The 19924-nt window shown below is 35.6% G+C and overlaps 1 pseudogene; it reads left to right on the top strand.

Annotated features, from left to right (window-relative positions):
- Positions 1 to 770: 770 nt before the first annotated feature.
- On the top strand, positions 771 to 19574 carry LOC108478105 (auxin response factor 2-like; annotated as a pseudogene).
- Positions 19575 to 19924: the final 350 nt, after the last annotated feature.

Here is a 19924-nt window from a genome sequence, read left to right as displayed (position 1 = left end):
ATCGAACGACTAGTGTATTTTTGTTTTGATCATATTCAATTTTATCTCTAATATTTTTATCGTTTTTTAATCACTTTTTGTTAAATAGTTAAAGAGAATAATGATGTGACTTTTTAAAATTGGTATAATAACATATTTTGTCTTTAATATTTATACTTTTATTAAATTGATCATCATTCTAATAATTCAACAAATTTAATTCTTTATATTTACAAATTCTATCAAATTAGTCCTTAAATGCATCCATAATTTAAAACTAAATAAAAAATAAAATATAAAATTTTAAATTATGAAAATGTGTTAGAAGATTAATTTGATAAATTCATAAATAAAGACAATTAAATTTATTAAATTATATAATAATAAAAATAAAAAATATTTAAGTATTGAAAAGTAAATATTTTATTATATTTAAATATTTTATTATATCAATTAAAAACATATTTTTAATTAATTAATTAAAAGAGAGCAATTAAAATTAAAAAATTTGATAATATTAATTATAAAATTGAAAATTTTATAATTTCATAACCAAAACACAAAATAACTATAATTAAAGTAAAATTCGAAACAATAAATACAACTCAAACTACAACTGAAATGATGAACTCTCTAACTATACGGCATCACATGAGTTCACAATTTATTCCTTCAATCTCAATAAATATAAACCATATGTTTTTTTTCATTTATATTTCTTTTCTTCCTGTCATAGAATAAATGTAAAATATAAGATTTTGTTGTGGTATAAACTAATCTGATATTTCGTATTTTCATTTTATAAATATTATATTTCCTTAATTTTCTAACTTGCTTGAATGATCTGGTCCCCTTGGGACTTGGTCCTCGACTCCTTCGTCCCCACTGATAAGTCCACCGGGTGTAGCCGGTAGTGCCGGTTGTTTCAGTGGGTTAGGAATAGACTTCGGTTTAAATGATTGCCATTGCTTCTTCACATACCGAGACTAGAAAAAAAACCAGAGAGAAGGAAAGAAAGAGAGATAAAAGCTTTATTTTTATTTGTAAATTTCTTTTTTTTTTCTTTTGAAGAATGTACGAGCTCTGATATCTGCTGCAATTTATACAGGTTGATGGGAAGGAGATTAGAGGCCAAACAGTGAGTTGTTTGTGTTTTGGCAGGAGGAAAGAGGAAGAGTGACAGCGACTAGAGATAGAAAGTGGAAAGAGAGAGAGAGAGAGAGAGAGAGAGAGAGAGATAAGAATTGATTGACTGATGCATAAATCAAGAAGATTGGTGTTGAATTGAGACTGATATATGCTTGTTTTGGTGGTTGTGATTAGAGTCTCAGGGAAGTTGGGGGTTTTACGAGAGCGGTGATGGTGGATTGAGTTGAATTCGAGTTAGGGTTTATAGTTTAAGGAATTTGATACTATTAGATGGAAGATCTAAGCTGAAAACATTTGGCGGAGAAATGACAGCTTCGGAGGTATCAATGAAAGGAAACTGTGTTAACGTAAGAGGAGGAGAAAGCTTTTCTTCTGGTTACAGTGAGTCAATGGATGCTAGGAAGACCATGGAAGGGCAAAATGGTCATTTCACTCATCAAGCTGGGATCAGAGGCATAATCTCTTCTTCTATTTCTGCCTTTCTGCGGGTTCTAAGAGTTTTGATGGGTTTTTTTTTTACCGTTTTATGTTTATTTGGGTTCCGTCTCATGTCGGGAAAATATAGACCCTGAAATGGCGCTGTATACGGAGCTATGGCATGCATGTGCAGGACCGCTGGTGACCGTCCTTCGCGAAGGAGAGCGCATGTTCTACTTTCCTCAAGGTCACATAGAACATGTTTCTTTTTTATCCCCTATTTTCTCTTATTTTCTTTCTTGTTAAAGTTAAAATTTCTTTGTTGGTGAATGAATGTGATTTCTGAAGTGGTTCTTTCCACTTCCTCTCTTTTTCTTTTTCTGGGTTTGCTTATTATTAACATCAAAGTTTGTGGTGAATCAAGTTGAGGCGTCTACTAATCTGGTTCTAGACTAGCATATGCCAGTGTATAATCTTCCATCCAAGATCCTTTGTCGGGTGATTAACGTTCAACTAAAGGTAACTTGCACATTTTTCTTATTGCAATTTGAATGGGTTTCTTTTGTCTATAGGGTTTAGTTTTGCTATCGAGACTAATATCCTTTTGCTGTTAACCATTTAGGCTGAACCAGATACCAATGAGGTTTTTGCACAAGTGACTCTACTTCCTGAACCTACTGTAAACTTTGGTCTCTACTTTTTTTCTTTGTAATAATCAAAATTTAATGAGAAGTTGAATTTCTCATGAGTTTGATCTTTGCCTTACCTGTTTTTTAGCAGCAAGATGAGAATACCATGGACAAGGAGTCTCCCGTTCCTCACCCACCAAGGTTTCATGTTCACTCCTTTTGCAAGATCTTGACTACCTTCGATACAAGCACCCATGGTGGGTTTTCCGTTCTCAGGCGACATGCGAATAAATGTTGTCATAATCATTTTTTAAAAAAAACGGGTATCGACTTGGAGAAAAACGAAAACGGGAGTCGCCACCAATCTTTTTAGGTGTGATTGGATCACCTTGTAAAAATGGTTGTTTTTAATAAATGGTTTGATTTATTTAAACAACGATTTTGGTCTACGTAAATCAAGAAAACAGGTTCGGGATTCGGTTACGCACGAGGAAGGATTAGCATCCTCGTAGCGTCCAAAAATTGGTACCTAGTTGATTAATTAATATCTTAGTGTCGAAAATTGAAAGCTTGAAAGACATTGACATACGATCCCTCTTCGTAAAAATGCTAATTTGAAAATGACCGAATAGATTAAAACAAACGTTAAAGACTCTCTCATCTCGAAGTAATAAAATGTCACGCCCAGTAAGTTAAGACACGACATCTCAAACTTTGAGAATGAGCTTGTCTTTATTTAAAATTCATATATTCTAAATTTGTTTTTAAAAGGTTGTTCGGTTATTTAGGATAAACAAGAAAAGTCGAAACTCAATAAGTTAGGGCACGTTTTCTCGAATTTCCTAATACCGAATACTGCCTTTATTTTAAAACAAATTCTTACTTCGAGGTAACGAAGTGTTATACCCAGTAAATTAGGGCACAACACCTCGTATTTCCAAAAATAAGTATTATTCAAAACTCGTATTGTGATTTAAAAGAGTATTTCGTATTTAGATTAAATGAGAAAAGTCGAGACCCAGTAAGTTAGGGCATGATTGTCTCGAATTATCAAATACGGAATATTTATTTTTATGAAAGAATTATTATTGGGTTAGATAAAACCTAAATTCGTGATGGAACGAGATAATAAAGAACGCATAACAAATAAAAATCAATAACTATAACAAGATAAACAAATAATAACGATAAATACGAAGGTAAGATAAATGAGTCGAACAAATAATAAGAAAGGAAATAATGAACAAGCTAAATGTTTGAAATTATTTAAAAACTATAAGTAGAATAGATGATGAAATAATAATAAAAAAAGTAATGATATGTAAATAAAATAAATATGCTAAAAATATATATTTATTAAATTAGTTAATATAAAAATAATAACGTATAAGTAAATACAAAAAAGAAAATATAATAATAATAATAATAATAATAATAGTAAAAACACAATAGTAATAATAATGAAAAGGTATTATAATATAGTAGTAATAATGATGATAATAGTGGTATTAGTAATAATAATAATAATAGAAAATAATAACAATATTAAAAATAACACTCTCTCCCTCCCTTCTAAATCCGGCTATTGGCCCGGCTTTGCTCCAGTCACGGACCCCTACGGGCCACCGTCGGCGCCACCTTACACGGTGACCAGACCTCAAAAAAACTTTTTCGGTAATGAAAATATGGATAAGCTTCTTACTTTTATTTTTACTTTCGTATAAAAAAACAAAATAAAATTGAAAGGAAAACAATAAACAAACAAAGAACTTAAGATGAGAATAGACAAAAGAAACCTCTTTTGCTTTGATCTTTTGATTAATCTCCAAAAACTAGTCTTTCAAAAAAAAAAACCCCTTCTAACATAGTCTTGAATGGCTTTTATAGCCAAATTTTACAACTAATTTTTTTGTCGGCAAGTGGAGTGGTTGGGATGGTTTAGTGGAGTAGTTAGAGTGGTTTAGTGGAGTGGTTTAGTGGGGTGGTTGGAGTGAAGATATTTGAATTTTTTTTTTATTTTTTATTTCATAAATGGGCCATTAGGGTTTAGGTGATTGGTCTTTGAAGGTTGTTGGGTTTTGGGCTGTTGGGTTTTTAGATGTTGGGCTTTTTAGCCCGGGCAAAATTTGGGCTGTACAGCTGCCCCTCTTTGCTTGTTGTCGTGTAACGTGAACAGAGCAAAGACTATAAAAAGACCAATTTTGCTTGGGCTCGCCGAGTCTTGAGTTCTTGATCTTTGATCTTTTTTAAATGGCCTCTTGACGGCTTCAATCTGTTTCACTGCAACTCAGGAAAGCGATATCTGCTATCTTTGATCTGCTCCCCGTCTAATACAGAGACGCCAAATCTGTCATCTCCGATCTGCTCCCTGTCTAATACAGAGACGCCAAATTTGCTTCGTCAATTTACTCCTTGCAAACTCATGACTGTCATGTTAATATCTTCAATCTGCTCCCCGTCGAACACAGAGACGCCAAATATGCTTCTTCGATTTGTTCCTTGTAAGCACAATGATGCCAAATCATCTTGGATCTTGCTTTGGTATAAACATCTGAAGGCCAGATCTGCTATGTAATCTGCTCTCCGTCGAAATGGAGATGCCAGACTTCGACTTATTCTCTGACAATACAGAGATGCCAAATCATCTTAGACTTGCTTTAGCGTAAGCACGCGAAAGCCAAATCAGCTATGTCTTCGATTTGCTCCTTGTAAGCACAAAGATGCCAAATCATCTTGGATCTTGCTTCAGTATAAACATCTGAAGGCCAGATCTGCTATGTATCCGCTCTCCATTGAAATGGAGATGCGGACTTCGACTTGTTCTCGACAATACGAGATGCCAAATCATCTTAGACTTGCTTTAGCGTAAGCGCGAAAGCCAAATCGCTATGTCTTCGATTTGCTCCTTGTAAGCACAAGGATGCCAAACCATCTTGGATCTGCTTTAGCGGATCTCGCTATCTTCATGACCTATTACCCTCTTGCTTAGGGGTTAAGGTCGTCATCTTTGATAACTCAGAGAATGATTATGCTTGATAATTAGGATGCCATGATCGAAATGAGTCGGATGTTCCTAATTAAACATGTTATGATGCAAAATTTTGTGAATATGACCCCTATCTTAGACGTCACCACTCATTCCTTCATTTGTGTTTTCAAAGCATTATTCTTGCTCAACCTATAGGCCTATACCCTTCCACTAATGCTACGGCCCACTGAGGATGTGTGAATTTCTTGAACAATTGTCCTGTTTTAGTTTCTTGTATTATCTAGAAATTCCAGAGTAATTGTAATACCCTGAAAATTTTTACAGTAAGATATTATCCTTGATATAGTAAAATAAGGAAATAAAGTGACAAAAAGGAAATTTTGAATTATGTCAATATTGAGAAGTATATTATGATATATTAATTCAAGAAAGGACTAAATTGTAAAAGTGAGAAAAGTTTTGTTACACAAGAGTAAATATTCATAATTTGAGGGGTTAAAGTGTAAATATGAAAAAGTTGAAGGACCAATAGTGTAAATAATTTAAAAGTGGAATGATCTAGAAACTAAGGAAAATGGATGAATTAGGACCAAATTGAATAGATGAAGAACTATGAGGACTAAATTGCAATTTTACCAAATTAAATGATGACTCAAGGATGGAATTTTAAAAGATAATGAAGGGCAAAATGGTCAATTGGAAGAGAGAAATCTAGAAAGTAATAATGATGCTAGAGATATTTTGATATTTTATAATTATTTAATTAGATAAATATTATTTTATTAATACTTTAATAAGATATTTTATTATTATTTTATTAGTATATAAAGAAAGAAAGATGAGAAATTCTCATCCATATTTTCCCATGCACTAACGTGAGAGAAAGAGAGGAAGAAAGAAAGTTTTGTTTTCTTTACAATTTGGTCCTTCTACCAAAAATTCACCATTTTCACCCAAAAATCAAATGAATTCCCATAGCTACCAAGAGACAAAAATGTTAAGGAGAGCATGGGGAGTTAGAATATCAAGTTGGATTCAAGAAATAGAAGCTGGAGGAGAGAGAAAATCAAGTTAAAGATTAGTATCAATAGAACAAGGTAAGTATATCAAGATTTCAATATGTTTTAAGTTTGTTATTATTGACAAAGCATGGAAATAATGTTATAGTAGAGTTTTCGTACATAAGGTCCTATGTTTTTGATATGTTAGTGAAGAGAAAATAAGAGAAAGTGATGAGAAATGGTGTAGAAAAAGAAAATAAGGGTGTTATAACATGGTAATTAATAGCTTGCACAAAAACAGTTTGGATAGCAGCAGTAGACTAACTTTTAAAAATCACCATAAATTGTATAAATCGAATTAGAATATGAAAAAAATATGGAATTAAATCTTATTGAGTATAGTTTCTCATAGAAGAAATAGTGTAAGCAATGGATTTGTAAATTTTTAGATATAATGAATTTTGTGAGACAAGGTCAGAATGAATTCGGGTTCCCCTGTTCTGACTTTGAAAAATCATAAAAAATTGAATAAAAATAATTAGGGGCTTAAATTTATATTTATAAAATCTTGAATGAGTATATTTTTAAGAGAAACAAACAAGAACATCATTTGAGTCCTGTATGAGGAGATAATTAATTGTTGGTGAAGAGGGGACAGAACTGTTAGACAGCAGAATAGGGATAACTTTAAAGAATAAACTGTACTTATTGGCTAAACCAAAAATTCTAAAATTTTTATGGTAAGAATATATATGAGTCTATATTCAAGGAAAATTATCGGATATTAATTTGGAATTCTATAGATCCAGATATAAATAATTTAGTGACTATGATGCAGATAGACAGCTTGAATATTCATAAAAGTAAATAATAAAAATTATGGATAATGTTACTTACAAGTGTGTTATCTACATTAAGGATGTGGAATGGAGAGGAGGAGGAGGAAAAATATGTATGAATATTCATCTAGCATGGCTAATTTGCATATTTTAGGCTCAGGGACTAAATTGAATAAAAGTAAAACTTTATGGGCAATTTTGTAAACATGTCGAAATGAGCAATTTGCATGAAATGAATTATTTTATTATTTAAATTACAAAATTGAATGAAATTATTAATTTAGTTCAAGATCGAGGGAAAACATGTTTTAGGGATTAAATCGAAAAGTGTTGAAATTATGAAAAATTCTGATATTTTATAGAATTCATGGATTGTTATCAATATATATGAGAATAATAGCTGGAAATAAGGATTAAATTGCAAGAATTTTATTTTCCGACCCTAAGGATGAAATCGTCATTAATTAAAGTTTAGGGCAAAATGGTAATTTTGCCTAGAGCATTAATTAAATGCATTAGAATATGAAATGAATGAAAGTGATGATCAAATTTATTTATAAAGATCTGGACGACTCAAATATGAGACTTGATCGTGGAAAAGAAAAGATATCAGATTAATGAAATTATAAACACAAACAAGCAATGAGGTAAGTTCGTGTAACTTGAATTATATTCTTAAATGCTTGAGATTGTATGTTATTTATGTGAATATGATTTAAATGTTCATTGTATGAAAATTTATGAAACATTGATAAATTTGATAAAAGGAGAAGAAATCCCGGTTGAGTGAAAGGAAAATTCGATGGATCTTTGAAAAGGAATTTTCGGTAAAAAGGATCTAGCCCGGACGGGTGATCCTATCCTGATATAGCTCTCCCAAAGAATATGTGTAAAACGGATTTAGCCCGGACGGGTAATCCGAATTAAGGTCTGAATTTAGCCTGGACTGGTAATTCAGATCCAAGCTCATTAGAGTAATTGTCGTTGCGAGGATTTAGCTTTGGTGGTAATCCCGACAATACTCTATGAGTTTATATTCTGAGGATTTAACACTGGTGGTAATCCCTTTGTAAGGATGAGGTTCATGGAGTGTGCTCTCTGATATTAAATGTGTAAGACCATGGTTAAAAGATACCATGGCAACCTGTGTGTAAGACCATGGTTGAAAGATACCATGGCAACCTGATATGAAATGTGTAAGACCATGATTGAAAGATACCATGGAAACCTGTGTGTAAGACCATGGTTGAAAGATACCATGGCAACCTGATATGAAATGTGTAAGACCATGGTTGAAAGATACCATGGCAACTTGTGTGTAAGACCATGGTTGAAAGATACCATGGCAACCTGATATGAAATGTGTAAGACTATGGTTGAAAGATACCATGGCAACCTGATATGAGATGTGTAAGACCATGGTTGAAAGATACCATAGCAACGTGACATGAAAAGAATAAGCCTATGGTTGAAAGATACAATGGCAACATGACAGAAAATGAGTAAGACCATAGTTGAAAGACACTATGGCATCACGTCAAAGATAAATAAGACCGTGGATGGGAGACGCTATAACATCTGTTGAACAATTGATATTCAAGTAAAATGTATCAGATGACGAATGGTTATATGAAATGGTTGTTTGAAATGTTTACAAGAACTGGTCATATGGAAATATATGTACAAAAGCGTTGTATGAAATAATTATGAAAATGGATAAACGAAATAAGTATAAGTACATGGAATATAATTTATGTTAAGTTTGATATAAGCTATTACCAGAATAAATATACATAAAATATATGGAAATGATGAAGGATAAAATATTGATATAATGAAATGAATGATATATGCTTGTGAAGAAACGATAAGAGCATGATATGTTTCATGACATGTACATATATGATTATCTTTGATATGTTAATACAAAGAAATTATGTAATTGAGACTATTATTAAACTCAAGTGTGACATGTCGAGAAAATAGATATATCAATGTTGAATTTATATGAGATATGTGCAAGTATACTAACAATGTTGTTGTTTGATGCTTATACAAGTGCCAAACTGTTGATTGAATGGTAATATATTTATTTTATATGATGCATTGAATCGGTAAGTATTTTAATTTTTTTTTAAGTGATCTGCAAATGATAGTAGTGCTCCGAAACCCTGTTCTGGCAGCGGATACGGGTTAAGGGTGTTACATTTAGTGGTATCAGAAGTAAGGCTAATACTGATATACGCACCGGCTGCTAATGCAACTGATTGACCACACTGTACTCGCTATGCTTAAGGAATTTTAGAAACTCCTTAGCCTCCTCTTCCTTTACTGGCTCTTTGACAAGGATTTCAACCTCTTTCTTCTTCTCAATGTCAACATCCTTTGCTTTCGTGGGCTCCACTCTAATGCCCCCCCATTATAGCGCTTCCCACTTCGCGTATGGGAACCTTCATTTTGCTCGCTCCTAGATGCACTGGCTATGCTCTCCCCCTCAGGTACTGTTACACTACAATCATAGCTCCATGGCACCCTCTTGTCATAGGGAAAGGAGTGAGTTTATGGATGACGATCTTGGGCCCAGTTCGTGTCCCCACTTCCTTATTCTCCGGGAAGGAAATAATAATTCTTGGTCTGCTGGTTCCTTGTTGTTCATTTTCCAGCACACATATTTGTCTTTTGCAAGAACTACCCACAAAAATCTGTAGCTCTTTGTCAAACATAAGGCCTTGCACCATGGCCTTGAACTCTTCACAATTTTGGATCACATGACCCACCTCTCCATGGAATTCACAATAATTCTCTATTCCTCTTCTACCTTTTCCAGAGGTCAACATACCTCTCTTCACCATTTCCTCCCATACTACTTTCATGAGTGTCTTCACTTCAGCAATATCTTCCTTGATTTTTCCTTCCATTGTTTCATCAATGGCATTCACTCCTTGATTGTCATGATCTGGTAACGGATTTTCTGTATTAAGGGTACTGTCGAATTTCACAACCCCCATCTTGATAAGCCTCTCCACGGCCTTTTTGAATCCTGTGCAGTTTTCGATCGAATGCCCCGGTATTCCCGCATGATATTCGCATTTAGCATTTGCATCATACCATCTGGGGTACGGTGGCTGTAGTGGTTTCAAGTGAAATGGAGCAATGGCATGTGCATCATACAAGCTTTGATAAAGCTCACGATACGTCACAGGGATAGGCGTAAATTGCATTCTTTCCGAATTTTGTCTTATGCCCGATTCCTGTCTTTGGGTATTTTGTTGTTCGACCATTGCTGCTTTGGGTTGACCAACTGTGATTGCCCTCGAGTTGAGACTATTCACCTTATTCTCCTTTCTCCTTGAGGCTGATCTTTTAGTCGTTTCCCTTCAATTTTACTGCCCCTTACGGCGTTCTCAATTATCTCTCCTGCCATAATTATATCCGCGAAACTTTTCGTGGTGCTTCCAATTATGTGAGTGATGAATGGCGCCTTCAGAGTATTGATAAATAACATGGTGGTCTCCTTTTCCAACAGTGGTGGCTGTACTTGCATTGCTACTTCCCTCCATCGTTGTGCGTATTGCCTAAAATTTTCATTAGGCTTCTTCTCCATGTTTTGAAGCGTGATCCTGTCTGGCATCATATCAGTCACATGGTTGTACTATTGTATGAAGGCTTGTGCAAGATCTCTCCATGAACCGATTCTTGCACGACTCAACTGATTGTACCCCCTAGCCGCTGCTCCTACTAAGCTGTCTTGAAAACAATGGATCAATAGTTGATCATTGTTCACATACCCAGTCATTTTCCTAGAAAACATTGTTATGTGTGCCTCTGGGCAAGTAGTCCCGTTATACTTTTCAAACTCCGGCATCTTAAATTTATGAGGAAGCACCAAGTCTGGGACCAAACTTAAGTCTTTGGCATCAATCCCTTGATGATTGCTAGTGTCTTCCAAAACCCTAAATTTCTCTTCCAACCACCTGCAACGATCCTTCAACTGTTTTGAAGATTCAGTTGCCATTCTTTCCCTCTCCATCATATCTAGATCAGGAGTGACAGGGTTGATCAGGCTATCGCCCATGTTATTTTCCGACCCAGATAGGAAATTCACGGGGATTCCAGCATCAACCGGCTCATGTTGAGGTCTTACAGTAACAGATGGCCTTCTAGGAGGTACCTCAGTTTGCAGTGGTACACGTGGCAGAGTGAAACCCAGAGGATGATCCTCATCCTCCTCACCAGTGATAGCCATGAGGGTCTTCCCTTTATCAGTGGCCCTTAGAAGCTAAGCCATTTCGGCCATCATACTCCTCTGAACCTCTAGCATTTGTTCCCTCATGTCATTCTGCATCTTGGCCAACTGCTCTTGCAATTGGTCTTGCATATCATTTTGCAATTGTTCGAACCTTTGATCCATACTCTTAGTTTTAGTGCGAGTGCCGTAGGGATGTGTGATTTCCAGGTTTTCCTTTTCTACCTCTCTGGAAGTAAACTTTAACTAATTAGGATCTTTCTACAATTTTGAATGCATATGATGTGATGTAATGCAAATGCATGAATGCAAAAAGAAAAGGAGATGTTGATCTTGAATTTAATTCCATTAGAATAACTTTTCTAGAAGACAAATTTCTTTACATGAAAATAGATTACATATGTGGTCTTGCCATTCATAGTCCAAGTAAACGCTGATCTTTTCTTCATGGTCGAATCCTGTAAATTCTCTAAAAGATGCCTCTGCTAGCTCCTTGTTGCTTAATCTGAGCCTCGATCTCTTGCTCAATTATCTTCATGATACTCATCAAAAAGTGTCAGCTATTGGATAATCTTCGTTGGCAATTAAATCAAGTCATGTATTCCTTCGTGGACTTCCGGCTTTCTCTCGTCATGCTCTTGGATAACCTTTGTTGGCTTGAATCTCTGGCAATTACATCATGTATTCCTCCGTGGATTATCAGCTTTCTCTCATCGTGTTTACTTGAACTATATTCAGATGACGGCACTAGAATCCACTTTATCAAGAAATTCGTTTCCTTATGACAAACTATTCTATTTAGGAATCGAATTTCGAATCAACATCTTCTTTTCTTTGATGTAATGTAATGCAAATGCATGAATGCAAAAAGGTATCGATCTCGATTCAATCTCATTTAGAAAACTTTATTTAGAAAAAGAATATCTTTACATATAAATGGATTACATATACGCCTTTGCCCTAATGCCCAAAGTTCTAACTTTATCTAATAAAAGGGCTAACTCTCGACCTTTATCAGACGTTGACTCATACATCATGCTCAAAGCATCCGCTCGTACTGCTAAGTCTTGAACAGATTCAGCAACCTCTCGGATCTGGGCTATTGCCTCTCCAATAATATAATCCCTATCTCTAACTTGACCTTTAACTTGATGGAGCTCTTCTTTGAGACAATCTTCTTGCACCTCGAACTGTTCAATCCGAAGTTCACTACCATGCAATGCCGCTTCCAAATCTTCAACCTTACTTTTTAGCTCTTCTAACTCGACCGTAGGATCATGGTTTCTATGCCAACGAAGAGATCTTCTAAGCTCAGTTACTTTAGTCTTCAACCCTCTATTCTCTCTCTCTAATGTCAAATTCTGCGACCGCATTTCTTGGCACTTCTTCTCCCAGTATTCGGCTCTAACTTTTTCCTCTTGAACTTCTTTCTACCACTGTTCTAAAGACCTTCCTAACACCACTCGCTTCAAAGATACTTGTGCCTTCTTATATTTTTCTTTTAAATCATCTCGGTCTTCCTCAACCTTCCTCTTTTCTTTCCTAACCTTTTCAACCTCCGTCTTTTGCAGGTCGACATCTAAACTTAGGTACATCTTCTCCTCCTCAAGTTTTTCTATCTTCTTTTCGAGTTCCAAATTATTTCTCTTAAATTATTACTTCATGATATCAAGCTCCGAGGGTATCACTTGTAGATATTCCTCTATTGGTTGAACTTCCTCCATTTTTGTCATAAGGACATTATCGTTAATCCTTCTACTCTTCCATTCGACATATTTCGGTGTCGTAACAGGATTAATGGTCACTCCCTTCAATCGATAAGTCTTGTTCCAAGCACTAGAAACTTCGCTAACCTTCCTCTTGTAATCGGCTCATCTGTATACAAACTCACTTTGAGCTAACCCTTGAGTCACTAGTATGAACTGTCTCAATCCATGCTGCCTCAGCACGAGCAAAGGGGCATCACCAATGGCACCCCAAATTCCCAACTGGGGAACCCAATTAAATCTGCCACATCGATAAAGTATATCACCAGGAACTATCCATGGAGCTTTCCATTTCACATCCTTCGACTGAAGATTCCGAAGTAATGCTATCCAATTCTCCTTCGGCACATCCACTTTTCTAGACGAGGCTACTATATCTTTCACTGGGGAGTAGTTCTCAAAGAAAACTCGACAAACAGTCCTATCAATCAACCGAAAGTGACTGTAGAACCAAGCCAAAAGTAACTGAGCACATCCTATAAACCTGCCTGCGACAGCTCTCCTATATGCACCTAAGGACCTGAATGTTTCCGCCAAAATCGTAGGGACAGAAGTGACCCTTTTGCTGAGTCGATGAAAAAGATCCGTGGTTGCCTCGTCCACATATCCCAAAGCCCTAGGGAAAACCATCAGTCCATACAAACTTAAGGCAAAAATGTCTACCTTCTTCGTCTCATCAGGGTGTGTCAAAATCAAAATTTTCAAAGCGCCCCACGAGATGTACTTTGCACTCACCTTTCTCTTTAATTCTGGCCGTGACCCATTGCTCGCTCATCCCCGTAATGGCCATTAATTTCTTCCAAAAGGTAGGGACACAAGCAGCTCGAGAATAAATCCTATCACTCTGAAACCTGGGACAACGAAGTAAGGTGGTGTACTCCTCTACGGTAGGTACCAAGTTTACTTCTCCAAAGGTGAAACAGCTGTACGCCGGGTTCCAAAACTGAGCAAGGGCTCGGAATAAGTGCTCATTTACCTGAATATCGAGTAAGCAAGGTAAATCTCCGTAATTATCGTAGAATAACTGGTTGGTCCCATTGCCCCACTGATCCCAAATTTCCTTAAGCTCTTAGAGATTATTCTGTGTGACACTTATACGAGTATAATCTGGCAGCTCCGACACATATCCTATAACTATACTGTCTCCCTTTTCTAATTGAGTTTGCTCTGACCATTTATGAACATCGGCGTTGTCCTCTACTCTATCAAAAAGTCCGTTTTCCATAATAAAACTTCCTAACTTAGAAACTGACCGTGAATCAATACTTTTATAAATGCAAAATGACATGCAAACAAAAGAAAAGAAGTAGTCAGTATTGCATGATATCAATAAATCTCAACGATAGTTTATAGGGGTAATATCTAAGGTTTAATCCTAACTAAGTTAGGTTCTTATAGTTTTTCTATATGAGGTTGGTTCTAAAGTTTGAGGTACCTGAATCAGCAGATTCCTCGATCCTCACCCATTATAGGTTCATTTGAATCAAGTTCAATTCAGGGGAATACATTTCCCTATGGCTACACGGAGATGAAAATCTCACGAAACCATAGGTACGGATGTATTCTGAAAGTGATCCACTATCCTGCACGGAGGCGAAAACCTCACGAAGGTGTAGTTTCTCACTCCCACTTAAGGGTGTGACCACAATGGTCATGCAATGCAATGCGAGAAGATATATGCATAAAAACTTGAAACGATTAAAGAAAATAGGAATAAAATGATGAAAACAGTACAAAAAACGGGTGAAACGCAATGAAGAGATCGTATATCAAAACCAAATTCTCAATTTTCAAAAAAAGACAAAAGTTAATCAACTTGTGGCTTGACTTTCTTATAAAACTCCCCAGTGGAGTCGCCAAGCTGTCGTAACCATTTTTTAAAAAAAACGGGTATCGACTTGGAGAAAAACGAAAACGGGAGTCACCACCAATCTTTTTAGGTATGATTGGATCACCTTGTAAAAGTGGTTGTTTTTAATAAATAGTTTGATTTATTTAAACAACGATTTTGGTCCACGTAAATCAAGAAAACAGGTTCGGGAGTCGGTTACGCACAAGGAAGGATTAGCACCCTCGTAGCGCCCAAAAATTGGTACCTAGTTGATTAATTAATATCTTAGTGTCGAAAATTGAAAGCTTGAAAGACATTGAAATACGATCCCTCTTCGTAAAAACGCTAATTTGAAAATGACCGAACAAATTAAAACAAACGTTAAAAACTCTCTCATCTCGAAGTAATAAAATGTCACGCCCAGTAAGTTAAGACACGACATCTCAAACTTTGAGAATGAGCTTGCCTTTATTTAAAATTCATATATTCTAAATTTTTTTTTAAAAGGTTGTTCGGTTATTTAGGATAAACAAGAAAAGTCAAAACCAGTAAGTTAGGGCACGTTTTCTCGAATTTCCTAATACCGAATAACGCTTTATTTTAAAACAAATTTTACTTGAGGTAACGAAGTGTTATACCCATAAGTTAGGGCACAACACCTCGTACTTCTGAAAATAAGTATTATTCAAAACTTGTATTGCAATTTAAAAGAGTATTCCGTATTTAGATTAAATGAGAAAAGTCGAGACCCAGTAAGTTAGGGCATGATTGTCTCGAATTATCAAATACGGAATATTTATTTTTATGAAAGAATTATTATTGGGTTAGATAAAACCTAAATTCGTGATGGAATGAGATAATAAAGAACGCATAACAAATAAAAATCAATAACTATAACAAGATAAACAAATAATAACGATAAATACGAAGGTAAGATAAATGAGTCGAACAAATAATAAGAAAGGAAATAATGAATAAGCTAAATGTTTGAAATTATTTAAAAACTATAAGTAGAATAGATGATGAAATAATAATAAAAAAAGTAATGATATGTAAATAAAATAAATATGCTAAAAATATATATTTATTAAATTAGTTAATATAAAAATAATAACGTATAAGTAAATACAAAAAAGAAAATATAATAACAATAATAGTAAAACACAATAGTAATAATAATGAAAAGGTATTATAATATAATAGTAATAATGATGATAACAATGGTATTAGTAATAATAATAATAATAGAAAATAATAACAATATTAAAAATAACTCTCTCCCTCCTTTTTAAATCCGGCTATTGGTCCGGCTTTGCTCCGGTCACGGACCCCCACGGGTTGCCGTTGGCGCCACCGTACATGGCCGCCGGACCTTAAAAAAACTTTTTCGGTAATGAAAATATGGGTAAACTTCTTACTTTTATTTTTACTTTCGTATAAAAAAAACAAAATAAAATTGAAAGGAAAACAATAAACAAACAAAGAACTTAAGATGAGAATAGACAAAAGAAACTCTTTTGCTTTGATCTTTTGATTAATCTCCAAAAACTAATCTTTAAAAAAAAAAACGTTCTAACATAGTCTTGAATGACTTTTATAGCCAAATTTTACAACTAATTTTTTTGTAGGCAAGTGGAGTGGTTGGGATAATTTAGTGGGGTGGTTTAGTGGGGTGGTTGGAGTGAAGATATTTAGATTTTTTTTATTTTTTTTATTTTTTTTATTTCATAAATGGGCCATTAGGGTTTAGGTGATTGGACTTTGGAGGTTGTTGGGTTTTGGGCTATTGGGTTTTTAGATGTTGGGCGTTTTAGCCTGGGCAAAATTTCGGCTGTACAAATGTCTTCCACCATTGGTTTGTGTCTATTTGCTGCGGATATATGAGTTCCTTCTCTTCTTTCATATGTGATAATTTAGTTGTGATTCATTTGAGCTTGTTTAACAGGACATGTCACGGCCACCTCCAACCCAGGAGTTGGTTGCTAAGGATTTGCATGGAAATGAGTGGCGATTCCGACATATCTTCAGAGGTAATACTTTTGAATGTTGTTGGTTTTCATGCATTTACACACACTACACAAATGAAATTCAAGGAGTCTGATCGTGAGATGTTTGTACAAGTGCAAACTAATGCATTTACTCACCCTTAAATCCGTTTTATTTATTTTTGTTGATGGGCATACTAGGTCAACCATGAAGGCACTTGCTTCAAAGCAGCTGAAGTGTATTTGTTAGCTCCAAGAGGCTTGTTGCAGGGGATGCGTTTATATTTTTAAGGTTAGCCCGCTTCCTTGTACCCTGAATTTTGGTGTTTAAAATTGATTTCGTTATACGAGCTTGGGAAATAATGTGGAAATGGTGTTCGACAGTAGAGGTGAGAATGGAGAATTGTGTGTTGGTGTACGACGTGCAATGAGGCAGCAGGGCAATGTTCCTTCATCAGTAATATCAAGTCACAACATGCATCTTGGTGTGCTTGCAACAGCATGGCATGCCTTCACAACAAAAACCATTTTCATAGTGTATTATAAACCTAAGTATGTAGATCTTACTTCCTTTTTGATATGCATGTCATTTTTCCCGGATTAATATGCTAAAGCTCTTTAAATAGGCCACTGAGGAATTTTCAACTCTAATGTTGCTATTTGGTCAAAGGGTTATTTGTATCTTCTTGTATTTACACATGGAAATGTTCTGTTGTAGGACAAGTCTAGCTGAGTTTATTGTTCCATTTGGTCATGGAGACATTAAAGAATAATTACTCAATAGGTATGAGGTTTAAAATGAGGTTTGAAGCTCCTGAACAGAGGTATAGCTTGTGTCTTTCTATCCGAGGATACTACATCCTTACGTGGATAAATCAGAATAATACTTTTTGAAGTTTCTAGTATTTTACTGCATGAACAGCAGTTTTCAACTTGAAATGGGAGCAAGCTGAGGTCTTTCATTTTTATTATTGCAGGTTTACTAGGACAGTAGTCGAGATTGAAGATGCTGATCCCAAAAGGTGGCAGGATTCCAAATGGAGATGTCTCAAAGTAATTTGACATTTTTAGAAATTTGAACAAATGGTAGAATGTCTTAAGTTGTCTAGAATTTTAAAATGATGTTCTAACGTCCATTACAGGTGCGATGGGATGAGAAGTCTTCTATACCTCATCCAGAGAGAGTTTTTTCCTTGGAAAATTGAACCTGCTTCAGCTCCTTCTACCTTAAATCCCCTACCAATGCCCAGGACCAAAAGGCCTCGATCCCATGCAGTACCTTCATCCCCTGATTCCTCTATGTTGACTAGGGGGTCCTTTCACAAGTGACTGTTCAATAATATGTTTTCATGTAACACTTCATCTAAAAATCTGTTCATTTTCTAGGTTCATCCAAAGTTACTATAGACCCTTCGTCAGCTAGTGGGTTGTCGAGGGTCTTGCAAGGCCAAGAATTCTCGACCTTGAGAGGCAACTTTGCTAAGAGTATTGAGTCGGACACTGCTGAAAAGTCAGTGATGTGGCCTCCTTCTGTAGATGATAAGAACAACGATGTGGTTTCTGCTTCAAGAAGATTTGCATCAGAGAATTGGATGTCCTCTAGAGGGCATGAACGAACAGGCACAGATCTACTCTTGGGGTTTGGGTCAAATGCTGAGTCCTTGCATGGCTACTGTTCATCTTTGGTTTATCAAACTTTAGTGGCTAGTAATTCAACAAGAACACAATCACTAGATAAATAAGGGAAGCTTGGTTCTTGGTCCCTCGTGTCCTCTGGCCTGTCACTCAAGTTGGCAGGCACCAATGCAAAGTCTCCACTACAAGGTTCTGATGTGCCTTATCAAATGCGAGGAAATGGTAAATGTAGTGGTTTTGATGACTATCCTATACTTCAAGGTCATAGGATTGAACACTCGCATGGAAACTAGTTGATGCCTCCCCCTACTCTATCTCATCATGAAAGCAATCCAGTCCAATCAAGAGATTTAATGCCCAAAACATCATTTGTACAAGGGCATGAGAAAGGAAAATATAGAGAAGGAAATTGTAAACTCTTTGGTATTCCTCTCATTAGGAATTCTGTTGCATTAGAGCCCACAGCCTCTCATACTAATGACTTGAATAAGACTGTGGCTCATATGCCTACTGCATCCCACCAAGTTCTTGAATTTGAGTCTGCTCAAAATTCTAAGGAGTTGGAGGTCTTGCAATTGGCAGAGGTGGAAGACCTGTCTAATTATAACAAGCAGGAGAAACAGCCTCATACATGAGAGATTCAAAGCAAACCTTCTAGTGCCTCAACTAGGAGTTGTACTAAGGTTGTTTAATCTCTTTTCATTGTCTTGATATTGCACACTTTCTGTAACAAAATCTATAAGGAACTTGGTCTGTTTATTTTTATTTTCAGGTTCACAAGCAGGGGATTGCTCTTGGTAGGTCGGTGGACCTTACTAAGTTCAATGACTATGATGAACTGATTGCTGAGTTGGATGGATTATTTGAATTTAAAGGCGAGTTAATGGTCCCTAAGAAGAATTGGCTTGTTGTTTATACTGATGATGAGGGTGATATGATGCTTGTTGGAGATGATCCCTGGCAATAAGGATTCATACATTGATTCTAATACATATTCACTTATTGAATACATTGGATGTCTTGCACATAATTGTATTATTGTTTGTGGAATAGGGAATTTTGTGCCATGGTTCACAAGATTGGTATCTACACTAGGGAGGAGGTCTAGAAAATGAAGCCAGGATCATTGAGTTCAAAGGGTGAGGACAATTCAGTTTCCACAGGAGGCGTAGATGTAAAGGAAATGATGTGTCCATTAGCATTTAGTGCAGAGAATTGTTAGGTGTGTTACGTATGGTTGGTCTCGTTTTTGCTTTTGGCTATACCTTGTTCCAGCATTCATAAACTTGATACACAGCAAATAACATGGCCTCTTTGATATTTGTTTCAGCTTTCTGTTATGAGGCAGAAGGAGTGGTATACTATAGTGACATTGCAAATGGTTAGAACATGGATCGGTTTGAGTTGAAAAGTGACAGTTTATCAGATGTAGATGATGGCAGGAATAGTATAGTCAAA

This window comes from Gossypium arboreum, chromosome 12 (assembly GCF_025698485.1).
Source record: "Gossypium arboreum isolate Shixiya-1 chromosome 12, ASM2569848v2, whole genome shotgun sequence".
Taxonomy (NCBI): Eukaryota; Viridiplantae; Streptophyta; class Magnoliopsida; order Malvales; family Malvaceae; genus Gossypium; species Gossypium arboreum.
Note: the sequence above shows the minus strand (reverse complement) of the source record. Positions and strands in the feature narration are given on the sequence as shown.